This window comes from Temnothorax longispinosus, chromosome 7 (genome assembly GCF_030848805.1).
Source record: "Temnothorax longispinosus isolate EJ_2023e chromosome 7, Tlon_JGU_v1, whole genome shotgun sequence".
In the NCBI taxonomy this organism is placed as follows: Eukaryota; Metazoa; Arthropoda; class Insecta; order Hymenoptera; family Formicidae; genus Temnothorax; species Temnothorax longispinosus.
Window position 1 is genome coordinate 2,813,463 of NC_092364.1, and position 8,068 is coordinate 2,821,530.

The window sequence follows — 8,068 nt, forward strand, 5'->3', positions numbered from 1 at the left end:
TTACAAATTAAAGATGCACGATATTCAGTGTCAAAATTAATTTAAAACAAATTTTACAAAATTTTTGAAAAAACTACGATCGCAACTCGATATCGTTCACGGTCGAACTCAAACTTGAATGAAAACAGGCAACGTTTAACCGAGCCTTAATTTCAGATAGGTCCCTCTCCTCCCCCGAGATCCCTTCCTGCGCTCGTTTCCTTTCTCTCGCTCCTATGAATGAATACGTGAACATAAAGCGTCAGTCCGTCTCACATCCGCCTATTTCGGTGCAGACACGCGCCCTTCGCTTTTCGTTGGGGGAGAAAATTATTTCTGGCAGCCGGGCAGCGATCTTTTCTCCGAACGTAGAGCAACGGGCGCCTCGATTTACTACATTTGGCTCGATTAATGATCGTTTACAAACGTTCGTGGCATTCTCGCGACGCGGAAGATTACGAGGATTCTATTATAGCTCCTATCCTTCCATACTTGGAATCGCTTCTCCGTTACCGGTAAGTTCCCGTGAACGTGAGATCTGCTGCACAAAGAACCCTGTGATCTATGCTTTATGCTGAAAACAATAGAACTCAATTCACTACATAATACCGATAGTTAGTCGAGACTTATCGTTAATTGCGGTATAAGAAATGTAGAAATAAGTGTACATCGCACGCACATAATCCACAAAAACGTGAAATAAAGGAAGAAAAATTATAACAACACCACACAAAATTAATTTATTGTACTTTTGCTCTACTGTAAAAATTAATAGTTTTACGATTGTAAAGAGAATAATATTTCGAATATATTATCGCATATAATGGTACTCCTAAACGAATGAGAAGGACAATGGTGTAGGTGTAAAGTCACGTAAGTTTCATTTGCAGAGGAAAACCGTGGGAAAAGGTAGCAGCCTATCGGAAAATAACACATTAAAGCGCATCAGGTAAAACCCCGGGGATTCCTGCAGATTTACGATGTCTTCCCTTTCAGAGTGACTCGTGTGAGTTCGCCGGTCAGTTCGGCGTGCCTCTCGCAACGAGATGAATGCAACGTACGCGTTCGCACGCAAAAGAAAAATGTATATGCGCTGCGTGCGGGGAGTAATGTATCGGCATATCGCCGCAGTGAAACTGGACGCTGACAGCTGGAAACTGGTTTCTGAGAGAACCCGCGTACGCCAACGTAGCCACGAAGAATCGAAGAAAGGGAGAAGAAGATTTAGCAAAAAAAGAAGAAAACGGAGATCGGCGAAGAAAAAGGGAGAAAAATTTATTGTATTCTAGAGAGAATATCTTCCAGAGCAGGAAAAAGTTTTGCAATAGAAATGAAGCGTATAATGGAATATGATGAATGATTTTGCGAGAGAATAGAATCGATGTGTCAAATCTATCATTTCTAGAAAAATAAACTAATTTTGTATAATGCACATTATATTACGAGATAATAATGTGCAGAGATTATCAAATTGATTTAATATAATTGATTTATTTATAATTAAACATGGTGATATATTGAATTATTATTGTGATAAAATAAACGAAAAACAGAAACATAGAGAAAGAGAAAAGAGAGATAAAGAAGAAGAAGTGTAAAGTAAAAAGGATAGAAGGAAAGAGAGAAATCAAGGAGCATAGTTGCACTACTGGTGTCCTAAGGTGAACCATGGGCGCAGGAATTTAGGGACACCGTTTTCGACGCGTGCAGCAATTTTCACTCGTCTAATATTATCCTTTATTAATCACACGTCATAATTTTAGTATCGAAACTTTTAGGAAACTTCAACTTCATTTTTTATACAATAAAAACGAATTTTGCTTCAAACCATATATGTTTACAAGATTATTTAAAGTTACGATGTCAAAACGTTGCGACAACTGATACCACGTGTCGAATTTTCGCTGAGCTGAACTCGACTTCAAAATCGATTAAACAATCCGCGAATGTAAGTAACGGTGGCCAACGAGGCGAACTCGTGTTAACGTACGGAGCGAATTCAGGATTCTCGCCGCAGACGCGCGTGCAACTTCGGATACAGCTTGCTCGCGCGAGAAGCAGACGAGGAGACAAAGGGAGAACGAAGCGGACGAGACAGAGGCAGAATACGCGAGTACGAGGAACAGATAAAGTCGGGACAGGCGACGATGACGCGAACGCGTCTCGCTTACAGTGCGAGGGCGGTGCATTTTTTTTCTCGTCTTTTTGCAGGCGCGCGTTGCGCGTCCGTGATTGAAAGGAGCAGCACGTACGATGCTTCGCGAAGAAGCTCTTTTACTGCCGATCGCTATAGGAATTATTCCTATCCTTCAAAGATGTGTCTTCCAGATAAGACTACGGAGAAACTGCGAAAAATCGCCAAGCTCTCTTCGCACCAACTATAACTATATGTACTAAATACATGAATAAGAGAAGTTTCCGCGTGGAAGAGGTATTTTTTCCGAAGCAGAATGTCCTTCAGAAAAAAATTGATTGTTGAATTATAAATCGAGAATAGCTAATTTGCTAAATCGCCTGCGATTTTAAGACATTAGGGTAAAAGTAATTCTCTTAATCATGACGAAGAAATATGGCACGAGTGTTTTCATGTCAGTATTTCTTGTTCTTGCATTGTCGATGCGACGAAAATAAAGTAAAACAGGTATAAATTCAAGATATTTACAATATAAAATATATAAAATCAAGATATTTCTCAGATAATATAGAAACTGTTTTGTACGAAAATTCGATGGTTGAAAAATAATTTAACAAGCAGAAAGATTTGGAAAGACGACACGCAAAAAATTGCACGTATAAGAAATATATAGATTAACTCAATTATTTCACAGGTTTAAATTAAATCCAACTTGTTTATGTCGTCGCACCACCGTGTCACGTGTCGCACAATTTCAAACTTGAAACAATGAGGAACGCCACGATCGCGGTTAAATCGAATCGCGGCCGAATCCGATCTCTCGCTGCCGCAGGGTCCAATCTTTGCGTTGCACTCACCATAATTTTTCGCTGAGATCGGCGTCGACGAGAGGTGAACGATACCGTTGCACGGTCGCGCGCGAGAACGGAGAAACGTGCTTCACTCGCGACGCGCGTAATCGCAGCACTGTGCACGCGTTGCGATTCGAAACAGAGCGGCGCGACTCCCAGCCCGATCTCGGCGCGGAAAAACCAAGCGCGGGTAGCGACCGGTAGCGTGCCGGGTCCGGAGCCGGAGCCGGAGCAGGAGCCGGAGCAGGAGCGAAACGGGACGGACGATGGACCCGACAGCGACGCAACAAGTGACAGCCTCCGCCGCGCGGCTCGTAGACGCTCGTAGTTCGCGGCGAGATGCGTGCGCTCGTCGATGGCGCCACTTCTCGAACTCTGGCGGATTTCCTTTGATTTTGGTCTTAAAAATATTTGGAAGGATATCCAGAATGAAAAAAAGAAAGAAAAAGAAAAAGGAAAAAACTTTCACCCTCATGAGATCGTTAAGTATAATTTATACTTTGTGCACGCAGAGCGACAAAGAATAATGAAATTAGGCTGAATATGAAAACCGAAGCGCGCAGAATAATGCGTTTTTAATTTATCTCTTCCTGAATAGTCTCTCTCTTTTAGAGATTCAATATATTACTCATATAATGCGTGTGATTGACTGTCGAAGAAGTTTCTTAAAAATCCTGCTAGCTTTCAATTCCTATAGAATAGCATTCCTTCTGACAAAATTAAATGCATAACGAAAATGTTGATATTTTAAGTTCAATTTCAATTTCGAAAAACAGAATATATTAAAGTCAGATTACGATCATAAAGGAAATAATTTATTATAACAACTCTTTTTTTAGCAAAAATATTGTTATACTTGTTATTGATCTTAAAACATTGATTTTATAATATAAATTTTATGTTACGTATATTAATAATTTAATTATTAATTAGGAAAATAATTAATTAATATATTTATCAGGAAAATACTGTACAGAGAAGTTAAACACTAGCAAAATTTTCGAGAAACTCTCTTTGGAAATTTATACGTTTGTTAAATTTTTTATTTGAGAAAGGAATTTAAAAAGCGTTCATCAAGACTCTCTCTCTCTTTGATATCTCGGAATTCTAAAACTCAATCTTCATTAATTTACCGACGCGGACGGAATGATTACTGACCATAGATTTTAATATCTTTCTCAACCTATCCTAAAACTATGTTCATATATATTAAGTATTTTTAGCACAGTTTTATTAGTCTCATTGTCATTAAAATTTTGACAAAAATTTCGTATCTAATTATTATTAAATAATAAATTATGTATAATATTACGCATGATGTATAGAATACACCGTTGGTAAGCACAATGTTGATAAAATAGTTTCTGAAATTCATGTTCATAAATTTACTTCATGTTTAATTTATAAACGATGAAGATAGATTTTTATAAAATTGTTGAAAAATAGAATGTTTTGCAAGAGATCTATACATTTTAAAGTAATAAATTTTTTTCTAAGTTTTTTCTACTTTCTTCAAACGTTTCTGATACTTAAACTAAATAAGACAGGAAAAAGTTGGATGCTTTCGTCACAATTTTACAAAATTCTAAAAAATACATAATATCTGAAAAATTATTTAGCTTGTATTTGCTTAAGGATACACCCGGTAGATGACAGCACAAATACCGTATAGGACTCCATGCATGCTCGTAATGGACTTGAGAGAGTTTTATCGTTTCGCGTGAAAAGAAAACAGAAACTCTTGAAAGTTATTTAATTTTTATATAATTTAAACAAGAGAACATTTTTTTACACAACTAATTTTATGACAAACTTAAACTAACTTAAAATAATTTTAAAATTTATTTAATGTATCCAGTAAACATATTTATATAACATCGTTAATGTCAAATATAGAAAAAAAACTATACCTACTAATCAAGTTTTGTTATGCAAACCGATTTTTTCTTCTAACATGAATTGTCTCATAAATATAATGTTTAATTTTGCTAATGCATTTTATATTGTGTATAATCGTTATTTTGTACTGTCATGTCAAGTATCGATTTCTCATCAAAAATTAATTAGGCGCGCGACAAACTGGCGTCGCTCAAAGAAATTAAACCTGATCTTGTTATACAAGTGAAGTATCGGTGGCTCGATCGAGTGGATCGATCGGATCGATCGAAATAAACGAGCCGAGCCAATCACTCATCTAACAAGCCGCAGGCGATACGTAAATTGATGTATATCTGTCATTTGGACATGTTAACAAAAATAGTAGAAACTTTCTTTTCGAGGTGCAATTCGATCCCGATGTGGCGCCTAGCCGAATATTTACTTGCTCTCTTTCAAGAGCGTAAAGAAATCACTTACGACAGATTACAAATTGATGTAAAATTCGCTTGCGTTCCATTCGGATAGGCGCTTTCTTATTCTTTTACGGATGTCTGTCCCTTTTGGGATTAATATAGCATTGCATACTTTCTCCTTCCTTCTTCGTTATTTCTCTTGACATATTCCTATATTTTCTATCTCAGTTTACTATTTTATTAATGCGCTAATAAATAAAAAACTTATGTATGCTTCATTAAAATCATATGTCTATTGCTTAAGAAACACATACATGTATAAATATATATGTATTGATAATAATTCCATTATTTGTTAAAATTTTCGTTATTTAAAACAGGTGTTACAAATTGACATAAAATAATATTTTAAAAACATTATTATTATCTATCTCTTCTAACAATTGTGTTTTTATTGTCTTAAATTATTGAATACAATGTGGGATTTAAAGAATACTAATTTTGATTCTGAAAGAATACTTCTTGCCGCAGAACGATTAAGAAAGCTTCGTAGATCGCTGCAATTTATAGCCTTTGCAGCGACATTCGCAAACACAATCGCTTGAGGCATTAAAGAAATGTATTCAAGGAATACAAATTATATATATGTCGGAGTTTTTTTCTTATTTTTTTCTTTCTCATTCTTTTCTCAATTATCAGCTACATTCAACATGTATTGATAATTTTCTATCGAGTATATTATTTTTTTTATTTGTCGATTTTTTTGTGTTTGAGACTGCGCGTGAAACCTGCCGTTGTTCGCATCGGCCAGCGTGTCGAGCGAAACGACCAGTTCTTCTCTCAAAAAAGCAAAACGAAAAAAAAAGGAGTTTACCGCGATTTTCACGGCCGCCGAGAGAGACACTGGTCCCGCGATTTCTTTCATGTGACACGGAGACAAAACGAAACGGGCGATAGGGCACCGCTGTAGGAGCCAGCCAGCAGGGTGCCATGGCATTCTTGAACACAAGGTGCTGTAGGAGTCCGTGTCTTTACTTTCACTGCTTGCGGTCTGATCTAAGATATGTTGTCGCTCGCGGCAACATCATTTTGCATCCCGAAGGGCTGTCAGGATGGCCAAACGCGGCCACGAGCCAACACGGGAGAATAACAATCGAGTAATTTATTAATCTCGATCGACTAGATATAATAGCGTAATCGTTTTCGATCGCGATCGGTCTGTTCCGGCGTCCAGCCGGACAATACCTTTGCCGTTCGCATCGGCGACAAGACCGTCCATTGGAATTTGAATTTACATCGCGCTGGGCGAAGACGAGCTCACAGATTCCAGCGTGGCATAAATTTCGCGAAACGTGTGTGTGCGGCGCCGGCAATCGAGATAGTGAGGATGACAGAGAGAGTGAGACGGGGGAACATTGAAAAGAAGTAACAAGTGGGTATGCGGCGCCGATCGTCTTCTAAACCGCAGATGAAAGGGAAAGGAAGAATTACAGGAGGAGCTGTACGCCTCCGTCTCCTCGGGATTCGATCGCGGATGGCGGATTGAGAGTGAGAGAAAGAGATGGAAAAAAAGAGAAGAAAAAAAAGATTGATATTCGATTATTCCTCTCAGAGATTTCACGGAAAACTAATTCTGCCTGGTGCACATCCCTATAATCTACAGAATCATTAATTATCTCTATTCATCAGAATATTATTTTATTAGATAATATTATTATATAATATAAGATAATATTACTTTTTTAGTTATATTAATTATATCCATTAATTATATCTATAGACTTATGTTATGAGCATCAGCATCATTGCTGCCTCGTCTCTTGAGATGCTACTTCTTACTGCATTCGCCTTTATATGTAACATCTCATATTTTTTGCACTTTAATAAAATTATTATTTAAATTACGCAGTTATTAATTACTTAATAACATTATGCAAAGAGCGGTATAATATTTCTGAGTAAAATATTTTTATATATAAATTTGAATAACGCGCACGTCTAAATGCAATATATTTCTTATTGCGATGTATTGTAGCATGGCGTAATACATTTTAATTAAATAACCAAAGTTAAAGTCACATGCACGTCGATTTCGATGATTGCTTGAAAATGCCATTTATAATACTGCATTTCGGGAAAAACAGTTAGTATTTCTTATCCAGAATTGCAGAATATTTATCTGAGATTTATCACGCGTTACGTATAAACTTTTGCGAAATAAAATAATACCTTCGAAAATATTGTCGCGTCAATTTATCGGGCAACGTGCATCGCCATCGCCGGCATATATGGCAAATGTTCTGCAATCGAAATGTGAAAAGGTGCGCCATATTGCCCAAGACTGTCGACTCCTCTCCAAATCTTTTAATGCTACTTGTTTAATACTCTAATATTAAAATATTTAGTGGAAATGGCTATGTCCAAAAAAAATTCCCGATTACTAAAATATAAAGACTACTACGCAATAAATATGCAAGGTATCTTGCATTTTGATTTTATTGCATCGTCATATTAATATTCATCCTCTAAACATATCAATGGATTGTAGTGAGCTTAAAAGGTAACAAGTATAAGTATATAAAGCGAGTAAGTGATCTACCACTCAAGACTTGTTGGCTTTGTGCGAAAGCTAGCGTAAAAGCTCCGGATACTCGCGACATTGCACACGTATTGTGCGACGTAAGGGGGTGAGTGTGCGGCGTATCAGATATCGGGGGTACCGCACATACGCTATCGCGAACGGCTTTAGCACGGGTGGTTGCTGGCAGAGTGAGAGTGCCATATATATAGAGAGAAGGGGAAACTCGACTCAG

At 37.2% G+C, this 8,068-nt stretch overlaps 1 protein-coding gene across 2 annotated transcripts in view; it reads right to left on the minus strand.

Annotated features, from left to right (window-relative positions):
- LOC139816126 (uncharacterized) overlaps window positions 1-3,228 on the minus strand; it is a 205,194-nt gene extending 201,966 nt beyond the window's left edge. Inside the window, exon 1 of one of the 2 annotated variants that reach the window (XM_071783470.1) lies at window positions 2,971-3,228. The gene's annotated coding sequence lies outside the window, so the exon portion shown is untranslated. The remainder of the gene's footprint in view (window positions 1-2,970) is intronic. The other variant, XM_071783471.1, reaches the window with a different exon arrangement.
- Window positions 3,229-8,068: the final 4,840 nt, after the last annotated feature.